Raw genomic sequence first — 7,148 nt, forward strand, 5'->3', positions numbered from 1 at the left:
GGTTTCCTGTTGACCACCTCCAACCATCATATTATTTTTGAGGACTATCTACTGTCACATGAATCTTTCTGAACTTCTAAGTATAAAATCTACTATTCCTTAAACTATTCTGTAAATACCAAATCAGAATCGTACTCTAGTAACCTAACTAGTTAACCTAACATTCATTATGATATCAACAATTGTATGGTAGAAGAAATAAACTTAAACTTGACTAACTATTTCAAAAAGGAATCCTTGTGAACATCATGCAAACAAATTAATAATTTTTTATACAATAAAGACAAATTAATATATTTAAGTATATGTACATAGATATATGTGTTCTATGCTAAATAGAGAAATGCTGACATTGACAGATTATCTGTCTTCAGTATTTATTGTTGTTGTTTTTTTTTGTGTTTATGATACGGATTCATTATATGCATAAATCATTAGAGCCTATATATATATATATATATATATATATATATTCAGGATGTTGTTTACGTAGAAAAACAAATGATGGAAATTGATAATCTATGCAAGTTATAGAATGTTTTGTATGGTTATACAGCATGAAGGATTATTAGCAAAGATGGATAGTGGCTAGCTGTGGAATCCAGGACACAGGTTTCATTCTATTTGGAACTCGTCAGCTGGATGTACCTGTATCTCAGAGTTGATATTCACTCTGAAACTAGAACCCAGTACCGTTTTTTTCAATCTAGGTTAGAACCCCAGAGTGAACATCAACTCTAAGATGCACGTATATCTAGCCAACGAGTCGCGAATAGAACAAAACGCGCATCCTGTACTCTACTACCAGCCACCATCCATCTCTGCTTATAATGTTTATGACCAAATAGAAATATCAAGACAATGTTTCGAGAATTTGCATATGCCAAGAAAGAGAATGATCATTTACAATCCAAAACATCACTGAGAAGATTCAAACTACCAATACTGATAAATTAAAGAATAAATTCAATTCACATAAAACTTATTTCCATAAATTTCATCTTTTGCTATTTTGATTAGAGATTTAAGAGGAATAGAAAAATTTCAAACCATGGAATTGTACTTATGAAGGTGAACTACTGATTTTAATTATATTTGACTAACGATGAAAGAATCCTACTTCAATGATTGTATGGATATAGAATCCTTTGATCAACCATTTCTTTTAATATATTTTATGACTTATGGAAAAACAAATTATTAATGAAAAATACTACACATTTCATAAGAGTTTTTACTTTTTTTAATTGTTGAGTGCCATTTTGTAAAAAATTTATTAGGTGAGACTAAAATTTATGGACGAACCAATCAGATTCACGATAACAAGTTTTGAATTTCGGCGGGAAATTCTTTATCTATTTGACTAAATAGCATCTTGACATTTTAGCTGATGTCAGTTTATGATAAAAACTCTAATTTTAATCCCTATCTTTAACTATCAACTGTAAATCACAATCTTTATCCTTCAAAAAAAGTTTTAAAACCTTCATTTAGCCTCAGTCAGGAGATGAACATTCTCAAGGCCACTTTAGTGTCACTCAAGGGTCATTCATAAATGATAGTCTCACTAATAGTTTCTATGACATTTACAAAAAAAATTAACTTACCAATTTTTTAGCAACAATTTGTATCAGAATAATTTTAAAACTATAATTAATTGTAATGTATTTAAATATTTATTTAAAAATTTTAACAATATCAATCATTGGTGGAAAGAAATTACTTAACAGACATTTGTAATATTTTAATTGGTCCAAAAATATTCCTATTATTGCCTATTTCTATTTGAGTTATTGTGGAGAAAAATATTAAGATACAACATATTTAGATATATCCTGTTTTCAGTTTCTGTTGAGAATGAAACCCAATATTCACTTAGTATTGTTTGCCTGAATCTTTACATTGATGTTTAGGACTGCAACTGGTCAGTCTTACCCCATTGCACAAGTAAGTGGCTGTCAGGACTCAGTAGCTAAGTGGATAATGCGATGGCGTTTGAAGCGAAAGGTACTGGGTTCGAGTCCCAGAGTGAACATCGACTCTGAGATGCAGGCACATCCAGCTGACGAGTCCCAAATGGGATGAAACGCGCGTCTTAGATTCCACTGCCAGCCACTATCCATCTTTGCTTATAAAACCCAATATTGTCTATGGTTAAACTTATAATTAAAAATAAGTGATAACATTAATCTCAAAACAGTCTTTGTACTGTTGTAAAAAATGGTCCACAGTCTCAACCTTTAGTCATATGATAATTCTTTACGATTTTATCTGGATTATCTAGTAATGAAATAAATAGGTAGTAAGATGACTGAGTAAACATTTATAATAATTTATTGGCACCAACTATATACAAGATACTTATCTCACTATATAAAAAGTAATTAATTTAATTTATAGAACAACAATGGAAAATTAACTTTGGTATTTTGAGATGGTGAGAAAGATTTGTAGCTCAGGTAGATGATTTAGATGGAGTTTTGTTTTCTGAGCTAGATGGTTTGGTTTTGGAGATTTCATTGTTCTTCTGAACAGTATCAATAGCACAAGCTTCATGTGAACGTTTGTGGAGATGATGGTGTTCAGAAGAACAATGAAAGCTCCAATACCAAACCATCTAGCTCAAAAAACAAAACTCCACTTAAAACTTTCGTGTTTCTTTTACTCGTACTTTGATTACTGATTTTTTTCAATCAGTAAAAATTAGTTAATAATTAATGGAAATTCAATGTTAATTTGTATTGTTTCTCATGTGCAACACAACAGTTCAATGTTGTTTTGTTACTGTTCACACGTTTTTGTTTATAGTATTGCATGGAAATTTATTTGAAATAATGTAGAAAATATGTAGCTCATTTGGATGCTTTTAGATACGTTTGGTTCTTTGAGATAGTTCTTATAGAAGAAAACAAGTTATTTACTGACAAGTTGATCTGTGTTTAATTAAAACTATTCAATGGAAGCTTTATGTTAGTAGTCGTCACTTGGCTCTTTAATATTAAAACAAAAGAATCAAAAATATTGTCAAGTATTTAAACTGTGTTCTTAAATAACTGCTGAGATATACCTAATTCTAGACTTGGTTGACTATCACATATGCAATGAATAAATAAACAGTATTTCTAAATTATGATTAGTTTAATAATACGAAGACCATTCTGAAAATAAACTTGAATTAAAAGTCACTAAAAAACTGGATTGATTTAAACTCTAACAACTCGGTAATGAAGTAAATATTTATGAGCTCAGTATTAAAATACACTAAGTATATGAATGTCCATACTAAAATCAATGGAAAGGCATTAAAACTTGTGAAGTTATCATTGGGATGCAAATTAATAAGCTATCTAACCAAATGTACTGAGTTTAAAATCGAAATAATTCCAAGGTATTTAGGAAAATCTGTCTGACGAACTTCATCAACCTAAAAAAAATAATAAAAATAAAAGGCAGACAAATAGTCATTCCTAGAAAAATCTATCTCGAAATGTAAAACTGATTGATGACAAGTGAATTTGAGTTTTTGCATATCAACTGAAAATATCTAAGATGTATTTTTGATAGTGATTATTGATCAGTATACTTCGTCAAGAATTGAAAGCAGACATCAAAAGGATAAATAGTAACTAGAAACAACTGGAAAGGATTGTCCAGGACAGGATTGGATGAAGAATGCTGTTGGACGAGTTATGCTCTTCCATAAGGGTTAACACATAAGTAAGTAAGCAATACTGGGCTTGACAAAAGTACAAAGAAAACAAACTAATCACATTGGTTAATTTTATTTTTTGGTTAATATAAATACAACACAACCTAATTCTATTACTGAAAATAAACATCATTTCACAAAGCATATAATTGTTTGCTTACAATTCTAAATGCAAAAGTATTAACACCCTCAGATGCCGGCTCAGTGGTTTATCGGTTAAGTGTTCTGACGAGAGACTGGTAGGTCCTGGGTTCAAATCTCGCGAGACGAGATCGTGGATGCGCACTGCTGAGGAGTCCCACAATAAGACAAAACGGCCGTCCAGTGCTTCCAGGTTTTCCTTGGTGATCTAGCTGCAATTTACTCTTACTTTCAACTACGCAAAAGTATTTATTTCATTATTGACAAGGTCAATTTAGTTCATAAAAGAAGTTTAATACTTTCAACTACTTGCCTTTTTCTCAAAGATAAAATTGATACTTCAAAATTCTAAACTCAATAAAACTGAATAGAAGTTGTTTAGTTTGGTGTATTAATTATTATTTTGTAACTCGAGAAAAGCCACCTTCCATTATTTGTAAATAAGTAGTAACAACGAAATTATAAAAAAAAGATAAAAGTATTTTAATTATTTCCATTATGTAATAAAGTAATTGAAAACAGATTGGTGTTAATAAAGAATGATATGAATTGAAATCAGTCAGCAATGAATTGAAGAAAAATGATAATGATGTGAATAAACTTGAGAAAGAGTTGAAATAATGAATGACGCAATAAATAAAAAGTGGGTGTTATGTTACCAGGACAAAAAGAGATTTATTACTGCCTCTTTACTTACATATTTACTTACTTACGCCTGTTACCCCCTCATAAAGGAGCAAAGGCCACCCATCAGAAGTAATATTAAGACACAGTAAACTAATTATTATATTTCATGTATTTTTTTTCTTTTCTAAATAGACATGAAATCATATTTAGAAACAAGCCAATTCATACAAAATCTTTTAAATGGGACAAGATATTTACAATGAAATCTTTTAACCAACTTAAAATTAGTCATACAAATGAAGTACATTAGTAACATGAGAAAAATCATCAAACCCATACTAGAATCATCTTATTTTACCTACATTATTGAATAATCTAAAGATAGTTTTCGTAATAAACTAACATCAAGCTGAAGAGCCATTGAATACCCTATAACACAATATAATACTTATCATTAGTGCCCCATGCATGAAACTGAGATCATATCCAGAAACTTCGAGTGTTACGATCAGAGAAATATATTTAATCTACTAAGCTGAAGTAAAAACATCTAACTATAGTAGTGTGTGTACTTTTCTTGAGAGCCTCAACAGTAAAACAACCGTTAACTTCAATAATATCATTTTAAAACGAAAATCTAATGAAATCTAGCCCATAAGGGTTTTTTTAAATTAAAGTTTCAATAAGATGAAGTCAAGCTAACTTTAATTTCATACATTAACTATTTAAATTAAGATACCTCCTATGAATTATCATTATTATTATTATCACTATGCTAAAGTCTATTTTAATTATTTTATTTAGAAAAAGAGATTAAACCGCCTAAGTGGTTTTTTCTACTCACTTTTCTATATATTAATACTGATATATACAGTAGAAATTTAAGTAGTTTACTCACTATTAAAAAAAGATTATCAAGGGGTTGTTTGTGGAGATTTTCGGTAATTTTTATATATAGTTGAAATCATGAGTTGATTGAAGCGAGACTGGTAGGTCCAGGGTTCGAATCTCGCGATGTGGGATCGTGGATGCTCACTGCTGAGGAGTCCCACAATAGGACGAAATGGCCGTCCAGTTCTTCCAGGTTTTTGATGGTGATCTATCTTCAATTGACTCATAATTTCAACTATATATAAAAAGATTATCAATTAACAAAATATATTTAATGTCCTTTAATTAAAAGATCAAATTTGTTATTGAAAATAAACTGGAAACGACTAATGAAATGAGATAGTTAATAATATTAAAAAAGATTATGCTTCATATTCTAAATCAAAAGTATTGAATATTCCTTCTGTTCCTTTTCATCAGATAACCAGAATGTAAGTTTGTTTGTTTGTTTATTTATGAGAACATACTTGTTTATTAGTAAAAAAAGAAAAAAAAACAATTTCATTAAAACAATTTTTTAGGATAATAACATAGAATACGATGCTCAAGAAGCTCCAAAATAAGGTAAATGCTTAGTGAGTAAGATAAAAAGGTATCATGTAACTGTTCCTTTGTTTTTATTTACAACCATATTGAAATAAAATATTTGCATGTGTTTGTAAGTAGTTTTTGCTACAGAGTAATATCTGTTTGAATATCAAGAAACAATGAACGGTTGCTTCTTTCTAATATGAACTTCACGGATGTTTGCACTTATAAATCCAACATGATTCCAACTCTAAAATATCAGAGTTTACAGAGATTGTGTTATCTTTGGACGATTAAGATATAACTAGCAGAGTTTAGCCTCATAAGAAATAAGAATGGAGAATGGTTCAAAAGATCTAGTGATAAAGTGTCAAGATGAAACATTCCAAGATTATCGATGTATCCTTAATATGTCAGTTGGTTGAAAGGGCAAATTAATGGTAATATTTTTGTAGCGTTGAGTGAAACAGATTCAAAATCTACAGGGAGCATTGATTTTCTGAAGAATTCAAATAAACTTTGTAAACTTGATCCAATTAACCCGAAACCTTGGTCCAGGGTTTCCTACTAACTGCCTTCAAACAACAAACATCAAACAAAATGAACCACTATGTTGAATTACTTGTAGTAGCTAGTGTAGTGTAATTTAATACATTCAATTTAATCGATGCTGAAGACTAAGGAATATGATATTGATTACCAATCATCGTTATAGTTTCAACATGAGTAATTCGATTCATGCTGTCAGTTTTAGACCCTGAAACGTAAATTCATTGCGCTTTAAACAGTTTTTAGATCGTAATAAAGCACGTCAATATACTTACTCTACTTATTTATTTCTATTTCCGCTCGGTAAATTGTGAGTTATTCTGCTCTTAATTATTTGCCTACTTTGGAACAATTTTATTGAATAGTTCAAAACAATCTCTGATCACTACGCTGTCTACTGAGAACAAGTTTGGAAGAAAACATCAAGTGGATAGTGTTGAGTATTCTGTCTTATATAATGTAAGTTTCACGGCATAGATAGTTGAATTTTATCTAAATGTGACAGCTAACAGCTGATATCTATGGGTTCACACAAGATTGAACTCCGAATATTTAGATATAGCGGGTCAAATCTGATATCACTAAAACAACAGAGTCAGTATATAATAGCATGATTTTAGCTAATTCATCCATTTTTTGTAATATTATATAGTCTTTTGCCGCCGTAATCATTTAGTTAAAGCTTCACTATCAGTTTAGCTTA

General features: G+C 30.0%; 1 non-coding gene across 1 annotated transcript; it reads left to right on the plus strand.

Moving 5' to 3' along the window:
- The first annotated feature begins 1,965 nt into the window (after positions 1–1,965).
- Positions 1,966–2,032, plus strand: Smp_tRNA_00160_Gln_TTG.1.1. Its single transcript has one exon. It is a non-coding gene (tRNA).
- The last annotated feature ends 5,116 nt before the right edge of the window (positions 2,033–7,148 follow it).

The sequence above is a fragment of the Schistosoma mansoni genome (genome assembly GCF_000237925.1).
Source record: "Schistosoma mansoni, WGS project CABG00000000 data, supercontig 0037, strain Puerto Rico, whole genome shotgun sequence".
Lineage (NCBI taxonomy): Eukaryota > Metazoa > Platyhelminthes > Trematoda > Strigeidida > Schistosomatidae > Schistosoma > Schistosoma mansoni.